General features: G+C 44.6%; 1 protein-coding gene across 5 annotated transcripts in view; it reads left to right on the top strand.

Annotated features, from left to right (window-relative positions):
• Positions 1 to 18,119, top strand: part of LOC137590335 (calcium/calmodulin-dependent protein kinase type II delta chain) — a 53,053-nt gene that overhangs the window by 2,942 nt on the left and 31,992 nt on the right. The gene's annotated exons all lie outside the window — the stretch shown is intronic.

Genomic DNA, 18,119 nt, shown 5'->3' with positions numbered 1-18,119 from the left:
TTGACTGACATGAGTCCAAGTCACCCCATGAATGTCTGGTAGCGCCCCCCGGTGTAGGTTTGTCCTTCAGAGCCACATTTCTTTGTTCAGTTTAAATGATGTCTACATTCTAACTCTTTATGGCCGGTCTCGCAGCACGGCTTCACTCTTCTTGCTGGTCTTTGCACCCCTCCCTGTCTGAGTCCAAACTGGACTCGGGTCCAGGAGTCGGGGTGACCGCGCTGACAGAGAAGTTCCACGCCTTTGAGTTATTTTCAGTTTTGAGGCGGTTGAGAGCAGGAGACGATGTCAGGCAGAGAGTCTTTGTTCCACTTGTAGTCACACTTGTGGTGAAAGTCCTCCTCCTGCTTGCCTTAGGTTGTGTGTCCTCTACATCAGTGGCCCCCCACCCTGCGGTCACGGATCGGTACTCACGTGATTCATAGAAATGGTTTAACGTTAACATACAACAAACCTAATTACCACAGCTCTACCTGTTGACAGGTGAGGGCGGGGTCTGTTTGCCCTACAGGAGTTTTACCTCTGGTCAGTGTGAGGCGACACGACCAAATGACAAACGTGTTTCAGGTGTGTGTGTGTGTGTGTGTGTGTGTGTGTGTGTGTGTGTGTGTGTGTGTGATTGAAGTCGTTCTGTCCACATGTGTCCAGAGTCTTGAGACACTGGAGGTCCTCACTGACGCCTCAGATCCACAGAACGAGTCTCATTGGCTCTGATACAAATGGATACGTCCAATCAAAACACAGACTTCAGGATTTAATCTGAGTTTGTAGCTGCCCCTGAGGCCACCACCGTCCTCCTGACTGGGGGGTCCAGTGGTACCACTGTCCTTCCCCTCAAGGATTGTTTATTTATGTTTGTGATTGTTTATTGGTGATTGTTTATTGGTGTGATTGTTTATTTGTGATTGTTTATTGGTGATTGTTTATTGGTGATTGTTTATTGGTGATTGTTTATTGGTGTGATTGTTTATTTGTGATTGTTTATTTGTGATTGTTTATTTGTGATTGTTTATTTGTGATTGTTTATTGGTGATTGTTTATTGGTGTGATTGTTTATTGGTGATTGTTTATTGGTTTGATTGTTTATTGGTGTGATTGTTTATTGGTGTGATTGTTTATTGGTGTGATTGTTTATTGGTTTGATTGTTTATTGGTGATTGTTTATTGGTGTGATTGTTTATTGGTGTGATTGTTATTGGTGTGATTGTTTATTGGTGGTAGTTTATTGGTGATTATTTATTGGTGATTGTTTATTGGTGATTGTTTATTGGTGGTAGTTTATTGGTGATTGTTTATTGGTGATTATTTATTGGTGATTGTTTATTGGTGGTAGTTTATCTACACAGGTGTGTTGTTAGTTTCTAAGGCATTGATTGGTTGTGTCCTGTGTTGAAGTGAACATCAGGGAAGTCGGAGCAAAGTGACCCCGCCCCTCTGGGGAATCAGGAAGTGGGTCGTTGATGTGAAGATAGGCCACTGCTCTGAATGAGGGTAGAGCCTCTGAGACTCCTTGGGGGGGGGGCATCCACTTCCACTGAAGTGTAGAACGTGTCAGGTCTCACCAACAGTCACAGCAGATGTACTAAAGTCTGTTTCCTGTTTCCTGTGGGTCACGATGGGGGTTTGGATCCAGAACGACAGACTTTTGATTCTGCTTCTCGGTTCCTGAAGGGGGGGTGTAGCTGTCAGCCTGCCGGCGTCTCTTTAGCATCGTAGCATCTGTGGTAAAGGGTCAATATTCACGCATCATCACACGGTCGTGCTACAGTACAAGTTAGCATGTGTGGCTAACTCAGTGTGTTGTAGCTGCTGCCCCCGTAAGGCGCTAGCATGCTGCTAATACGGCTCCTACCAAAGATGTGCTAATAATGTGAGACCTTACACTGTAAAAAACTGTAGAGATGATTATTCAACTGTGAAAGTCTTGTAGCCCTGATAACCTGACCAGGTAAACAAACAAACAAACAAACAAACAAACAAACAAACAAACATGTTGTTATTGCTCATCTTAAACTCTGCCCTTCAAAATAAAATTCACGTAACCCCCACCGTATCCAGATGCACAGAGCTGACTGCCTGTCTCCTCTGACGCTGGGGGGGAACTAGGACAGCGTGGAACACAGACCCACTGATGCTTGGGATCGGCCGAGTGGAAGTGATCACTTGACAAACCCAGTGGGCTGCTGGGAAAACCAGATCGCCGTTCTGTCAGTTAGCTTCTGGAAGAGACCCCCCCCCTCTGGGTGAACTCTGTATTCCCATGGAAACAAAAGAGATGGAGCGCTAAATATAGTCGGGGGGGTAACACAGGCGATGAAGAGTGTTACAGTCTGAGGGCTGCTAATTGTGTGGGAGTAGGAGGCTGTTAGCGTCACACACACACACACACACACACACACACACACACACACACACACACACACACACACACACACACACACACACACACAGACAAGCAGCGCTCCTCTGATGGAGCACTTTATTTAGACACTGTGTGTGTGTGTGTGTGTGTGTGTGTGTGTGTGACAGTGGTTGGTTTAGCAGCTAATGTCAGCGGCTCAACACGATATTCAAGCAGCACCCTGCTAAGACCAGATAAGAAAGAGATGGATTGTGTGTGTGTGTGTGTGTGTGTGTGTGTGTGTGTGTGTGTGTGTGTGTGTGTGTGTGTGTGTGTGTGTGTGTGTGTGTGTGTGTGTGTGTGTGTGTGTGTGTGTGTGTGTGTGTGTGAACAAAGACGTCACGCTGCAGCAGTGTGTGCCATGCCTCTGGTCTCTGGTGTGTTCCTGTACACACACTCGTCCCTCGGGTCCTGACCGACCCGAACACACCGGAGGACTCACAAAAGTTTCTGAGTCACCATTACACAGTCTCTCCTGTGCCCTCTGACCCCAACTAATGACGTCATAGACCGACTGGTTAACGTTCTTCTCAATGTGAGCTTCATTCGTCCGTCCGTCCGTCCGTCCGTCGCTGTGGGCTGTCAGTGATGTCGTTGGTGATGTTTAGATAGTCTTGATTCTAAAACACGAGCTTACACTTTACTGGTTCTCTAACTTGTCTAAACAAGTTGGAGTAGTAGTGGAATGGAGTAGAAACACACTCAGTGTGAAAGAGAGGAGATCAACAGCGATCCATGGGTTTATCCAGTGATCTCCAGCAGTGGGACGGATTCTTCCTCACATCCCGTCCACAGAAACACTCCCCAGCTCATCCTGGGACAAAACAGCATTCCAGTACTGCAGAGGGAAGAATGAAGGTATGAGTGTGTACCAGTCAGCATGTGTGCTCGTATTCACAGCGACAACCAAAGAATGTTTATACAATCTGGTGACAACTGATCAATCAATGAAAGAACAGGAACAGAACGTAATCATGTTGGAAAAAACGACAGTAGAACCTCGACACGAGTTCCACAAGAAACGAGCCGCCGCTCTGTCCATGCGTTAGTTTGGTATACGATGGAAGATGTGAGGTACGAGCTGTCCGTCAGGAAACCCCCCCCTGTTGGTGGAGTTCAGTCATGGAGCGGATTCAACTCGTATCTCGAGGAACGACTAGGAGCTAGTTCTCCTGGGTGGTGTTCCACGTCACTGACCTCCATCAGTTTGATCCACTGCTGTTTAATTCATCGAACACGAGCGTTCCTCCTCTTTGTCTCCTTGACATGAAGAACTGGTGACTCCACTGGTGAAACGACACGAGGCTCCGCTGGCCACAGCTGCTACGGATGGACTGATGCGCCCCCCCACCTGTGTTTCTATTGTTATTGATTTAGGGTGTTTTTATCTAATAGCCGTCAGCGTTCTTGTTGGGGGGGGTGATCCAGTCTAAACCTTTTTCAGTTCCTCTTTCTGTTCTCACTGAGGGAACCAGATGTGGTTTGGCTTTAATGTGTGTGTCCACATGGACGTGAACTCTGTTTCACCCCCCGTGACGGAATCGCCCAGCAGGAAACGGACCGGAGTCCGACTTCGATCCGACGGAAGTGGAAAAGGAAAAGAGTTGAGTCTTGAAGCTTAGACGCAAGTGAAACTTAACAGTGTTGATGACAGTAGTGTGTGTGTGTGTGTGTGTGTGTGTGTGTGTGTGTGTGTGTGTGTGTGTGTTGGTGGGGATTCACCCCAGACTCCCTCTTCTTGTCAGTGATGCACAGCTGCTCATGCTGGGCTAAAAATATCTCATGAAGAGCAGAAAGCTGGCTCCGTGTTGGAGCGACTGTCAGCGCAGAGAGGACTCCCCGCTCTCTGCCAGGAGGTATTTCCATCTCTGCCTAATTTCCCTATCAATCAGCTGCCTGGAGAAGGACATCGTCCCAGCCTTTTTTTTTTTTTGTATGATAATTACTGTAATTTCCACCTAGACTCAAGCTAATTGTGTTCAGGCTGAGGAGATGATGCACACTTGGAGGAAAACAGGAGGGTGAGGATGGGGGGGCATGAAGGAAACAGGATTAAAATTCATGGGAAATCAATCACATGAAATTTGAATAAGAAATGTGTTGGGAACAGAAATCCACCTTATGTTGTGTAAAAGGAACTGTTCAGTTATAATGTGATCATATTAGAAACTCAAGATACGATTTTAGTCCGTTTTAAACAGTCTATCAGAGTGTTTTAAAGGTAATGCAGATAGAAGGTGGTTTAATATCAGTATGGGGGGGGGGGTTCAGAAACGATTAAATTGCCGTCAATAATGATATAAATGGTTTGTCGATCTATCGCAGAATTTAATTTTCCATGTGTGGTTCCTGGAACGCATTAACCACGAGTAACGAGGGATCACTGTAACTAAAATCATTTTAATCCGATCCAGCCTATGAAAAAACCCCAAAACCCCCTAAATTATAAAAAAACCAACATATTTTTTATCAACCAATAGAGACAGACTTTATCTGTGTGTAATTAATTGTATATAAATTACATAAACAATAATAAAGAATGAACAAAAACACAAAAGGTGACAAGAACACACGAGCTACGTCTGTACTCCATTAATAAGACCGAGATCCGGTCTCACTGATGTATCCATCCACCAACACGTGGTAAAGAACGAGGTCCGGTCTCATGATGCATCCATCCACCAACACGTGGTAAAGAACGAGGTCCGGTCTCATGATGCATCCATCCACCAACACGTGGTAAAGAACGAGGTCCGGTCTCGTGATGTATCCATCCACCACCTAGTGGTGGTTTCCTGAAGCACGGCTCGTGTCTCAGAATTTTGCTCATATGTCCAACGAAAATATGGACAGAGCGACGGCTCGTGTGTCAAACACGTATGTAGAGCAGCTCGTATCTGGAGGTATTAGAGTTGTTTGGAATGTGATTCTTTTTAATGCTCAGTTCTCAGGCAGCAGATGGCAGGTATCGAGTGTTTGGTAATTAAATACATCGGTGGATGTGAAGCTATCAGCCGCTCAATCACAGCTCGCAGGAGGCGCCTCGTCGATACTGATTACCAGCGTTGTGTCTCAGGGAATAATAACACTGGGATGACTTCCGTTTCTAGAGATTAGTGCCTCTGTCTCATCAGCCTTTGTGTCAGGACTCAACCTGGAAGATAAATGAAATCATATCAGCAGGACAGACACATTTCAGTGAGGTTCTCTTGTTTCTTTGTGCCTCAGACAACACTTGCTGCCTAGAGACTGCCCTACCGGGGGAAATACACCTCAGACCCGGTGGACAGAGTCAGCCTCTCTAGAGTAACTGTTGCTCCCAGGACAGGAGCTGAAAACAAGGAGCTTTCTAAGAGGAAGGACAGATTGTCCTCCTGCCCCCCCACCAGACATCACGTGTTCCATCATGTGTTCGGCAGACTAAAATTTGGGGAGCTATTTTGTCACTTTGATGAAATGTTTCAGGAATTGTCCAAGTCAGATCTACCAAACACTGAATATTGTCGTGTCAAACATGTGTCTGTTTTTTTCAGAACGATTAAGTCATGAATATGTTCAGCTCAAGTTTAGCCTTTGACCATTTTTATACTCACGACTATGAGTTGGGTTGTTTGGTAGACCAAGGGCTGAGTCCAGGGCTTTGCCTTGCGCCGTAGCTAAAACAAAGTGCCCTTGGTGGTGCCATGCAGAAGTCGTATGCTAGAACATGTATTTTATGCTATTCAGGTCTGAAAGAGTCCGATGCTCCGTCAACAAGTTTGTCAAAAGGTAACTCAGAGCTGGGGAAGTTCTTGGATAAAGAGGGAAATGGTCTTCAAGCCTTCAAGCCTCGGGGTCTGTCTTATGATCTCGGTCAAAGTTGAGTGATTGTAATCCTGATCATATTGATCATTATTTCTGATTGGTACTGCAGGTAAGCCTGAGGCCCTCTCTTTCATTGGTGTCATGGCTTCAGCTGCCGCCTCCATCCCACTTGTTGAAACTGGAATAAACTGGAGTATTCCCTCTGGGCTTCACTCTAAATCCTCATTTAACCAAATAGGGCACCCACTCCAGAGAAGGCTGCCGTCTTTAATCAGGGCTTCTCTGTCTGTCTGTCAGAGGCTGGGGCTCCAGTGTGGAGGCAGCATCCTTCATCCTCTCCTCTTCCTCCCTGTGGAAAGGGGACTGTTTCCCTTGTGCCTCTTTCTTCCATCTGTGCTTCCTGTGAATGGGTAAACTGAACATGATCTTATGTATTATGTCAGTCGGTGGGCGGGGGGGGGGCTAAAGCTTCTGTGTGCCTCTTTTGCATTTTAGTGATCCAGATTCTAAAATCCAAGACCCGGTTCTTGACGATTTGCATTTCCACTTCTTTGAGGCGCGAGATCAAAACAGGCCTCATTTGTTTCACAGAAAATATGTATATTAAACAGTTTTCTGGACCTGCTGTATAAAGAATGCATCATTCATTGAATGACTCACTCACATATTCCTGTTTCACTGTTGGGTCACTGCCACCGGCTTAGCAACAGGAAGCTGGCTCCTGGTGTTCATAATATACAGACTTTTCTGCACACACTACTACTAGGTTTCATTTTAGTTGGGTTTGCGTTATCTCAATGTAAATTTATTACAGTCTGCCTCTTTCTCAGGGCTGGATGACAATAAAAATTACTCCTCAAATCACATTTGATTCACTTTTTTGGGTTAACGGTTCATTCGCTGTTCACAAGAAGACGTCCTCCAGAGCAGGTTGTCATGGATGTGTTCTCCTCTGGTCTCTGCACCCAAAGGTTTCCTGTAGAGCTGCACAGGTCCAGCTGGGAGTCTGTCCAACCCGTATCTTTGTCTTTACTGTTAACTGAAAGCAGAAGTTCCAGAAATAACCTGTGATCCGCATCCGAGGGACTCAAGTTGTCACCGACTTGAAGTGTGCAGAGGAGACGTGATGGAGGCTTTGATTCCAGTGCTCCACATGTACCTGATAATGTCTGTAGAGCTGTTCTTCAGTAGCAGCGTTGGGTTTCATCCTACGCCCCCAATGCTTTGGCATCGTGTCTTGGGGGTGTGGTAATGTGCATTAGTGTCATAGTCCCCTTACTCCATGGACAACGCTCCAACAGCAGAGCAGTAAAGGTGTCCCTCCCTCCAGGGACCTTCTGGTCTAAATCCCCAGCCTCCTTCCCTCCCCCTGCATGTTGTCTCTCATGCTCAGTGCATGATATCAGGGGTTGCATCATTCACTCAAACTGATTTAAGGCCTGTTTGCTTTTTTTTTTTCTGTGCCGACAGAGGCTTAGCTGGTGCCTGAGGGCAGAGCGTGGATCTGTCATCCCTGAAGCCTGTCCACACTGTGGATATCTGGCTTTATTTCTGTCAGCTTGGGGGAGGAGTATTAAATATAGACGCCTCTTCAACGAAATCAAAGCAGAGGCTCCTGAATCATTTTTACATTTCTGTGAAGATAAAGAACCCAAGCACTCGACTCGCTGACCCGTCTTGCACATGTCTACACATCCTACTGAGAGTTCTTCAGAACCGAAGCGGGTGGTGTTTATTCGGTTACTATAACTACTCTTCTGTGTTTGAGGTGATTTGAGATGAGTTATAATGAAATATATTCAATGTCTAAAAAACCGATAGCTCGTCTGCTTCTGAAGAGTCGACCCTTGAAGTGCTTCCACACTGTTTCAAGCCATCGCAGCTGATTGTCTGTCTTTTTCTGCACTTTTGAACTTGGAGTTGCGCCCACGTGTTGACTGCTGCCACAGTCACGGTTGTTGCCATGACAGTGTTAACACACGTCCCCATGCAGCATTAAAACCTTCACGTCCAGAACAACAGCAGAATTTTCCTTCGACCTCTTCTGACTTTTTTTTTAGCATTATGGTTCAATTTGTTTTAAATGTCACTCCTATTCAGGGTTAACATCAGGAAGGATGATTGGCAGAGGGCTTCTTATAATTAATATCTATCTAAATCACCTCCTCAACTTCTATGACTACATTTCCAAAGGACTCAAGCAACAAAATTGGAAGTAAATGGAACGAGTTAACCTCAAGGTTGAATGACGAGGAACATATTCTGAAAATAGAAATCTATATAAAAGCAGATCCAGGCTGGTGGAAAGTCTTATTAAAGAGTGTTATCTAACATGAGATCGTTCTTCATTGGCTTTTTTGACTTTACACTTTGATTGATGGCAGCATAATTAGAAGCAGAAGGAATTCGATTGAAATGGGCAGAGGGTTAAAGGCATTTATGTATGCAAGGTTCTCTTGAGAGAAATATTCCATAGAGTAGAAGTGATTGGGTAAAGGGACTCAAAAGACCTGGGAGAAAATGGAAGAAGTGAAGCAGAAGTCTGATAAAAAGCTTCATATTTATGTCACATGTTAAAGTCTAAAATGCTGACTTTAAATTGCAAATACTTGACAAAGAAGTCAGATTAAAACAAGGCTAAGGCTACAGAGCGGTGCAATAGGGAGATCACGTCAAATCAAGACATTCATTTGTGCAAAAATATGCTAACATATGGATGAGATTTCAGATTTCTGACACCGTTATGTCCTGAAGCGGTTCATTTGTCTTCTTCTGTCTGAGCTCCTGTATGCTGAAGTTCATGCTAGTAACCAGAGTAATGTCAGGACAAGCCTTTAAGGTGGTCAGCAAAGACGGGAAACACCGACGCAAGGACGCCAGGACGGCTGGAACGGGATTGTACTAAAACCAGAAGCTGATTTCAGTCCTTTTAGAGTTTTCTGTTCGGACGAGAGTGAAGCGTTTCACTGAGACATGAGGAAGGAAAGGCGGGAAAAATGACATCTGCATCTCTGAAGTTGTTTCTGAGGTGACCTAAACAACACGCTGCTGGGGTTTGCCTTTCCAGAACGTCTCCGCGCGTTAGACAGGAAGTGGCTGAAGTGAATGTTGGATTTGGAGTGTTGTTGACGGTACAGGAAGGAAACCACAGCGTGTCAGGGAGCGTCTGTCTGGTACAGCGATGACATCATCATCAGCTGACGTAGCCTGAGCAGCACAGAGTAGGAATGCTAGCACGGCCCTGCCAATGACGTCTGGCAGGGTGGTTTGTGATAGCTCTGATGGTAGCATGGCTACATGTGGCTGTGTGTGGGTCAGTTTGAAATATAATAAGTGAACATGTAGAGACAACAAACTAGAAATGTCTCTTCACCCTTTAGCACATCTTCAGACTGTTTGGAGTGATGGAAGAAGGCCAGGTGGTATTAATTTACTTTATTATTAAAATGATTTGTTTTGCTACCTCCGTCCTTTCGACTGTTCTATCTATCTATATTAGCTGTCGGTGTCATTAACGACTGGAATCGCCCAGTGAACTGGGTCCGCATCGTAATCTGAAGCTCATTTAATTCCTTTTTTTTCCTTCTGTCAGGCATTTTATTCCTATTATCTGCCCCGCCTGGTGCTGTTTGGGGCTGAAACGAGTCCTCGAATGGGAGTTAAGCTTGTTTTAAGTTGTATATACATCTTTTTTCAAAAACAATATACATACATATTTTTAAATATTTGTTTTTGAACCTGACATATTTTCTGTGAAACACCCCCCCCCATCACGCTGCGTTAAAGTCCAACCGCCCAGACACGACATCCTGGTTTCCATGTAGAGGAATCTCTCCTCAGTTCCTGCACGTCAGTCTGCTTTCAGGGTGGTGACCTGCATCCACCCCCTGTTCAGGTCCTGACCAGAATTCACCACCTCCCTGCTCTCAGACTCGATCTGGTGTCGAGTACTTCATTCTTTTTTCCCAAATTGTTCGCCCTAAACGAAGAGGAGGGTCATTCACAAAGGGAGGAAGAGCCCTAGACGCACACGAGGACAATACTGATGAACTTACCTGCTGCGTTACACCGTCACACAAACAAGGAATGATCTGTACTGTTTCCATTACCCATGAGACACCTCTTCTTATGAATTATTTAGGTCCTCTAACGCGACATCAGACTTTTAATTAGGTGGGTGGCAGTTGGATGTACGTGTAGGCGTGTTGTGAACAACCCATGTGGGCGACGTCTCTCGGTACAGGACAAACACCACAGTGACTTCAGAACAGGTTTCTATTGGTCAATAATAGAGAGACTTCCTCCATGCGTGAACAACGAGCCTGACTTCACCTCGCTTTAACACTATTTACTGTGTCAACAACATGAGTGTGTGTGGAAATGTTTTGTCCATCAGACAGAATGATGACACTACCTCAATGTTTTCTACTCTCTGCTCTGCAGCAGTCACAGCGCTGAGATGAGGATGAGATGAGGATGATGATGATGATATCACACATCTGATTTTGCAAATGATGCCAATCGCTTCAGGTTTTCTCATATTGGATGTGTTTGTGTCGAACGCACAGACTCTCATTCCATCCAACCGTCTTTCAGGGATGGATACGACATCAGTGAGACCGCATCTCGTTCTTTACCACGTGTTGGCGGATGGATACATCATCAGTGAGACCGCATCTCGTTCTTTACCACGTGTTGGCGGATGGATACATCATCAGTGAGACCGCATCTCGTTCTCGTTGTAGTAAAGATGTAGCTCGTGTGTTCTCGTGACTTTTGCGTTTGTTTTCATGCTTAATCATTGCTTACTTAAGTTACAAGTTGTAAACAGGTAAAGTCTGTTTGTTGGCTGATAATTAGATGTTTTTAATTATTTAGGGGGTTTGGGAATGGATTAAAATGATTTTAGTTCCCGGTATTTTAAATGGGGAAATTTTGTTTCATTTACTAACTCAGTCACGGAACAGATCCAGTATCTTGAGGTTCCACTTTTTGTGCTTTTGTTCCCAAAAGACGAGAGCGAATGCACCTTCACTGATCTGCATCTGATTCTAAATAGAAAGAAAAAAATCTGAAAGCTTTGGAGGTAAACTAGGTAAATACACCGTCGGTGTGTTTTTGAAAGTCTAATTAGTTGTCATGCTTGGCTTCAATTTACAAATGTTGCTTTTAGGATCACCCTGAGCCGTTCTCGAATATCACATCATGAAGGTTTGCACCATTGGCAGGGCTGTGGGAGTGTCGGTCCAATCACATGAAGCACAGCCTCACTTTATTTTCTTTGTATTACATTTCTCTGGGTCTGGGTCTGCTGATGGCAGCAGCTGCACTGAAGCCTGAGGATGTGTCACCGCTGTGGAGCTGAAACGCCTCCATCCCAGAATGACTCACTGCTATAAACTGACTCAATGAGCTAGAGGAGGGAAAATTACATCTGCGATGTGTGATCATGTGCATGATTTGACATTTGTGCATGTCATGACCCACGTTTCAGTATTTCATTCAATTTCTAAATTTGGGTACAAATGTCTGTTCATCAAGTGTGAAACTGCGGCCAGGGGGGGGGACGTCCTCACCCAATGACACGGAGAGGAGCTTTAATAGAAGGAAGTGTCAGCAGGGGATAAAACAGGGCCAGTAACGGTACACAGGTATGAAGATTTTTGTTTTATCATTGGATGAAAAGAAACACCTGAAATCGACCGACACATACAGGTAGTCCTCAGCATATTGGGGATACAATCAAACGCATGCCGCTATCCGACTAGTCAGAGTCAGAATCCTTTATTACCCTGCAGTTCCCCTTTCTGCCACAACTCCCACCGAGCAGCACCACTGCTTTCAGGCAGCGCCAACACTCGTCTCCCCTCATGCTGTTGTTTTCTGTTAGTGTCTGAGAGCGTCAGATACTTTAATTGTTGTGTAGTGATTGTCAGAGCTCATTGTGGTGGGCAGAGGTCACCTCGACTGAAATGGCGTAGACTTGATTATTTTTTCTCTGTGTATTTTTTTTCAAACCGACATATAATTGAACGATTTAACTCCAGACAACCTGGACCTGTATTTTAATGTGTTGTTTTTATGTCCTGTGAGTGTGGAGTAGTACTGACATTTAAATGACCTCAAATGATGATTATAGATTGAAATTTAATAAATAAAATAAACGACTTACAAACAATTCAACTTATGAACAACCTCTCAGAACCGACTGTGTTCATATGTTGAGGACTACATCTAGATGCATATTTAATCAGACACGTTTCCATCCTAAAGCGTCTGATGCTGCTGGAGGTGTCGGCTGATTTTCATGGTGATAGTGTGCTTCCATTTCTCCTCCCACACAAGACTGGAATAAAGCAATGTTCACATGCTACACCAGGGTACACGTTCCACTTTTAGTTCAAGTCAGTTGTGTGTGTGTGGGTGGGGGGGGGGGGCAAAGGTTTCTCATTATTTCTTGTCGATCCTGCTGTTCTAATATGAATAAATGAAGCACTAACTGCTCTGACAGCTCACAATTAGTACGTCATGTGACGGTTTTTCAGCCGGAGATGGAGTTTGGTAGAATCTACCTTCACCTGATCCCTGGAATAATGTTCTGCTCCCTTCACTGCTGGAGTCTTAAAATGGTGTGGTCACTCAAAAGAAAGGGGGCCAGTCCAAAGTCATGTAGGGTACCTTCACACCTCAGGGGTTCCTGTCACACTGATGACTTCTGATCCAGTTAGTGCAGGTTAGTCCATGAAGCGCAATAAATTAATAATGTTTCCTTTTTTGGAATGTAATGGGGCAATAACATAATAAGTCCTGAACCAATTATGTGACAACTTTTGGCTAGTCCCATTTTAATCAGACCACTTTGGAGCTTTGCCTTCTGGTTTTTCCTGTTAAACTTCTGTTTTATCCATTGTGCTAGGGCTCAACTCCAACCAGTCACTTAGAATTCAACGTTATCGTGTTTTCCAGTGTAAAACGGAACGTTTCCAGATTAATAATCCTTCATTTTATCAGTTGCCTCAGAGCCAGTCAGACTACAGGATTGGAAAAACCTCATGGAATCAGGTTTGAGCCAGTCAAACAAAATACCTGATTATCAATCAAGGATTCAAAGGAGAAGAGATCTGAGTGGAACAGAAAAGTCCATTTAAAAATGAATGAGTCTGAACTGCGTTAGGTATTTGTTTTGACCTCCCTTTGTTCAGTTTTCTTTGCTCGGTCCCGTCAGACGTCTGTCGGCTTGACGGTGTCACCGCCAGCCGTCCTGTTTGCTCTGTTTGTTCTGACACGAGCCTCTCACCCGGGGAGTTTTTCCAGGTTACATCACTTGTTAAAGACGTTTGGAGGATCGCTCCCATAATGACTTGTCAGAGAACTCACTCCAACCAGAAGCTTGGAGCTGAACTGCAACAGCGAGAGTGAGATATTTATATTTTCTATTTTGCTCCATTGACATTCTTTTCTTCCTGAAAAAACATTTTTTTTGGTTACTATATTTTTATATCTGGCTGGGCCTCGAGTAACTCCTTCTTTAGGGGTGTCAGCATGTACTGAAAGTCTGAAAATGATTTATCTGAAACGCAAATTAGAAGATGAGTTTCCTGTTTTTGTGTTCGTATTGTAAACCTGGGCTTTCGTCATTTCAAGTTAAATTATTCTCAATTATATGTTGGTTTTATAAAAATACACAGAAAAATAAAAATCAAGTTGACGTCATTTTACTCACCCTTAAAAGCACATAATATCCTGTTAGAATAAATAACAATACAACATATTATTAGCCCGTAGCAACCCCCGTGACCCACAATGAGGAAGAAGCAGCTGAACACGAGATGGAGACGGTTGTTCTGTATATTAAGAAATAAAATGTCATTGTCAGCTTCAAATTAACGAAATAAAATTAAAATGCATTTATTCATAAAATACAGAACAGAACTGGGAATGGTTAGGGGTAGTACCCTGTGTGTGTGTGTGTGTGTGTGTGTGTGTGTGTGTGTGTGTGTGTGTGTGTGTGTGTGTGTGTGTGTGTGTGTGTGTACACATTATTTTTTCCTCATACTTTACACAGAGCTCTTGCCCATATTTCCATGTCTACGGTCCAGACCTCAGCAGCGGAGGACCGACTCACTGGAACTCGTGTCTCTAATGGCGAAGCCCTGACGTGTGACCTGATGGTGCTGATGGGACACGAGGACCTTCAAAGCCCCCCCCCCCACACATTTCAGGAAGAGTGACAGCAGGACCAAATCGTGCATTTCATGGATTTGTGTTTGTGTGTGCTTGCTGGTGTAATCCAGGGTTTATAATCCCAGAGCGGTGCTTCTGCCTCTACATCACAGCCAGAGACTCACACACCACCTCCACCTCCATCACTGGATTACGTCCGGTCCTGCGTCTGTATCCTGTCCTCCGTACATCTGTCAAACCCGTTACAGGACGAAGCTGCTGTTGTCTGCTGGGTGTTAACGTCACTTTTCAGACCCACTCAAGGTCTTCAAGGCTTTTTTCTATTTATAGATTTTTTTATTTTCAGTCCCCTGGCCAGGTCCCGGTGTGTCCATCAGGATCCATGTGAAGGAGTAACGCGACAAAGTAAATCTTGATGTACGTTGGAGTGCTGAAGTGGTTCTTAGGTTACATAAGTTCACCCAGCGTGACCCAGTGTGACCCTCCTGCACACATGTTCTCATCTAGTCAGACATTCACCCCCAGTGATGGACAGGAGACGCCTCCAGGCTCTGGTGTCAACATGTCAGTGATTCCGTCTTCCATGCTGATAGTTTGATCACTTCCTCTTTAATCCCAATCAGATTACAGATTTGCCCTAATGGAACCGTGGCATCGGACTACGTTCCCTGCTGAGTGTGTGCTGTGTAGGCTGAGTCAAACGTGGACACACACACACACACACACACACACACACACACACACACCGTTTAACCACAACTTTTAGAATGGAACTCCAATCTGTTTTTAAAGTTCACCCTTCAGACTAAAGAATCTCCAGAAACATTTTCCTTTGCTCTGTAACAAACGTATATAACACCACCATCTTCATTGAGCCCGCAGCGACTTAAGAGCCTTAAACGGTCCTGGGAGGGCGGACAGGACCAGGTTTGTGTCCCCGTTCTGTGTGCGTCACAGTGAGGTGACTCATTTCCTGTCTGCAGGCGCCTCAGATGAACACGACCTCCAAAGCTGATGGAATGAACGACCCGCTGAGGTCTGATTCTACAGCGTTCCACCAGCTATTGGGTTGTTTACTGTTGTGTAGATTTACTCCTATGGATCTCATCTTCTGCCTGATGCCAAAATCATCACACACTAGCAATTAACGGGTCATCAGTCCACTGGCTGTCAGAAGACGATTCAGTCGAGCCGTTCAGCAGAATCAGAGCTTCAAGTGGTCCTGCAGCTATTTAGAACTGACGCTTCTGTTAGTCTGAAAACCTTCTGTGTATGAAAAAAACAGTCAGTCTTTGTGTTCACAAACATGGTTACTAAGACTGGTTCTGGTCTGTCCTGTACAGCAGTGGTGCCCAACCCCCGGGCCATGGACCGGTACCGGTCTGTGGGTCTGTCGGTACCGGGCCACACATTGGGCGATGTAACGAGGACGCTTTATTATTACACACAGAAAAACAGTTTAAATTCACTGGACTAAACTCCTGAGACCGACCCACAACTTAAAATAAACCTGCATTTAATTCGTTATCCATTAGTTTATTTTCTTTGGCATATTTGTTTCCTGAGCCCCTAAAATGAAATAGTTCTTAGATGTGGATTTATACATTCACTGATGGGCTAGGATTAGTCTCTTTTCCAGTATTTTCTCTGACTATCTCACCTTCTTTCAGTTTCCTGTTAGCATGAACTTCTAGATCACAGACCTAATCAATGGAAAAATAGGGATAAAGTCTCTGGTGGTGAGTCTTAGTTCAGTTTGAAACATGTTGAGCCTGTGTTGATCCCTACAGTAGTGGAAATATTATTTAGCCACAATCTGCCGTTTGCTGTCATCTCCTTGTGTTGATAGATGCATTGGTGCTGATTGGAGGAGGTAAATGATTTGCATTTAACTTTCTTAGAAAGTTTGAATGTTCTCCTCTCTGTAGTGGAGGAGCAGGAATAGCTCCAGTATCGGCTGTAATTACATTTGATTGCCGGCTTGTGCAACCAGCTCCGCTCTGCAGGCACAGCCTGCTGTTTTACTGCTGCTATGCTTTTCCTGGGGGTTTTTGAAGCGGTAGAAATAAATGGTGTGGGGGTGTTTCTGATGCTGGTGCTGAGCATGTGTCATTGTCCATATATAAATATAGGATATGTAACAAACGGGGTCGACACAATGCTTCGTGATGAAGTCCAGAGTCTCCTGGTTAACGTCTCTCAGGCATTTTGCTGGTTGTAGTTTGGCAAAAGTTACTTGATTTAAGTTATTAGAGCACTTTTCTGTCTTTCCTTCTCCTTCTTCTCTCAGCATCCTTTTTCAGTTTATTTCAACCATTATCAGATATTTTGTCATACTTTTCCATTTTATCACTCTGGAAAATCTAAGCCAACAGTCTCCAATCCCTGATTTGCTCTCAGAACATTTTCCTGAACCCGTTCACCAAGTGGAGCTGCAGTGTGTCTACATCGCCAGGATCCTGGACAGGGTTTCAGTGTTTCCTATCTTGTGGAAAATATTAAACTGTGAAGCAAGAAACTGATGGAGGAAAAGTCTTTGAGATCTGATTGTTCAACGCAGCAAAGAACTTGGAACATTACACTGGAAAATAACCTCACCAGTGTTCAGAGATGTTTGACTGGAAGACTTGTGAAGAACCTTTGACCTCGGGTTCCTTCGTTGGCTGGTCAGGAGAGACTTGGAGACGTGGGAGGGTTCAAATAATGGATTTGGCCACAGTCGGTAGAAATAACTGATTTGCATTCTACTTTGCTGACTGTTGCTATGTGACAACCCACATTTCTTGCGTCTATATTCGCTATCGACATCAAGCATGAACATTGTGATAGGCAGACTGTGGTCTCAGTCTGAACTCAGTCGACTCCGTTGTGATACTTTCAGAGGCTTCATTTCATGAAGTAAAGCAGGACAAATAAATAAAAATTTCTACAGAGCTCCTGCCTGAAAGCCTGAGCTATAAAGGTGTACAGGTGTTCTTCGTCTGCCTGGCAGACACACGATGCGCCAGTGGTTGCATCACAGGAAGCGTAGGATCCAACTTCACTGGTACCAGGGAGCGACTGTCAGGAGACTCCAGCCTCTGCATCAGGATACGTCCCGCTTTTTAAAGCTTTGCAGTTGTAAAGGAAGTTATATCTTTCAAGAAATAATTTTTATTATTTCTTGAAAGATATAAGGTATAAACCATTCATAAAAACAGAGCCTCTTGTGATTGTATACCCATTGTGTTCTGTTTTTGGTAGCCTTGGTTGACCCTGTTAGCCAATCAGATGTGGTTTTCAAAACTTGATTATAATTTAACAGGAGCTGCCCTCCCCATCTCGGCCCAAACCTCCATCTATTTCTGCTGCAACAGATCCAGACCACTGTGGTGAGAGGATGATTCCTGTTTCCATGCTTTTCCCAGAGAGCAGAGACCCTCTACATGTGTCCCTCTGAGATGCTTCATATAGTCAGGTGTTCTCTGTGGGTGGAGGTGCATCAGGAGGGAGGTGCTGATCAAAGCTTGACATGATGAAAGCAAGAGGGAGTGGAGGTGAGGGTGGGGGGTGGTAGATACAGAGGTTCTGGGGTTTGCCACACGTTTACCCTCCATTACAAGAGCAGAGCTCAGACAGGATTAGAACAGATGCTGATCGCTGCCATAGGTCAAGACCGGGAGCGTCAGCCTCCACCACGGTGAACCAGGCGCCTGAATCACACGTGTGCACGAGAAGTTTATGTATCCAT

Source organism: Antennarius striatus, chromosome 23, assembly GCF_040054535.1.
Source record: "Antennarius striatus isolate MH-2024 chromosome 23, ASM4005453v1, whole genome shotgun sequence".
Classification (NCBI taxonomy): domain Eukaryota; kingdom Metazoa; phylum Chordata; class Actinopteri; order Lophiiformes; family Antennariidae; genus Antennarius; species Antennarius striatus.
This window is presented reverse-complemented; position numbering and strand designations above follow the sequence as displayed.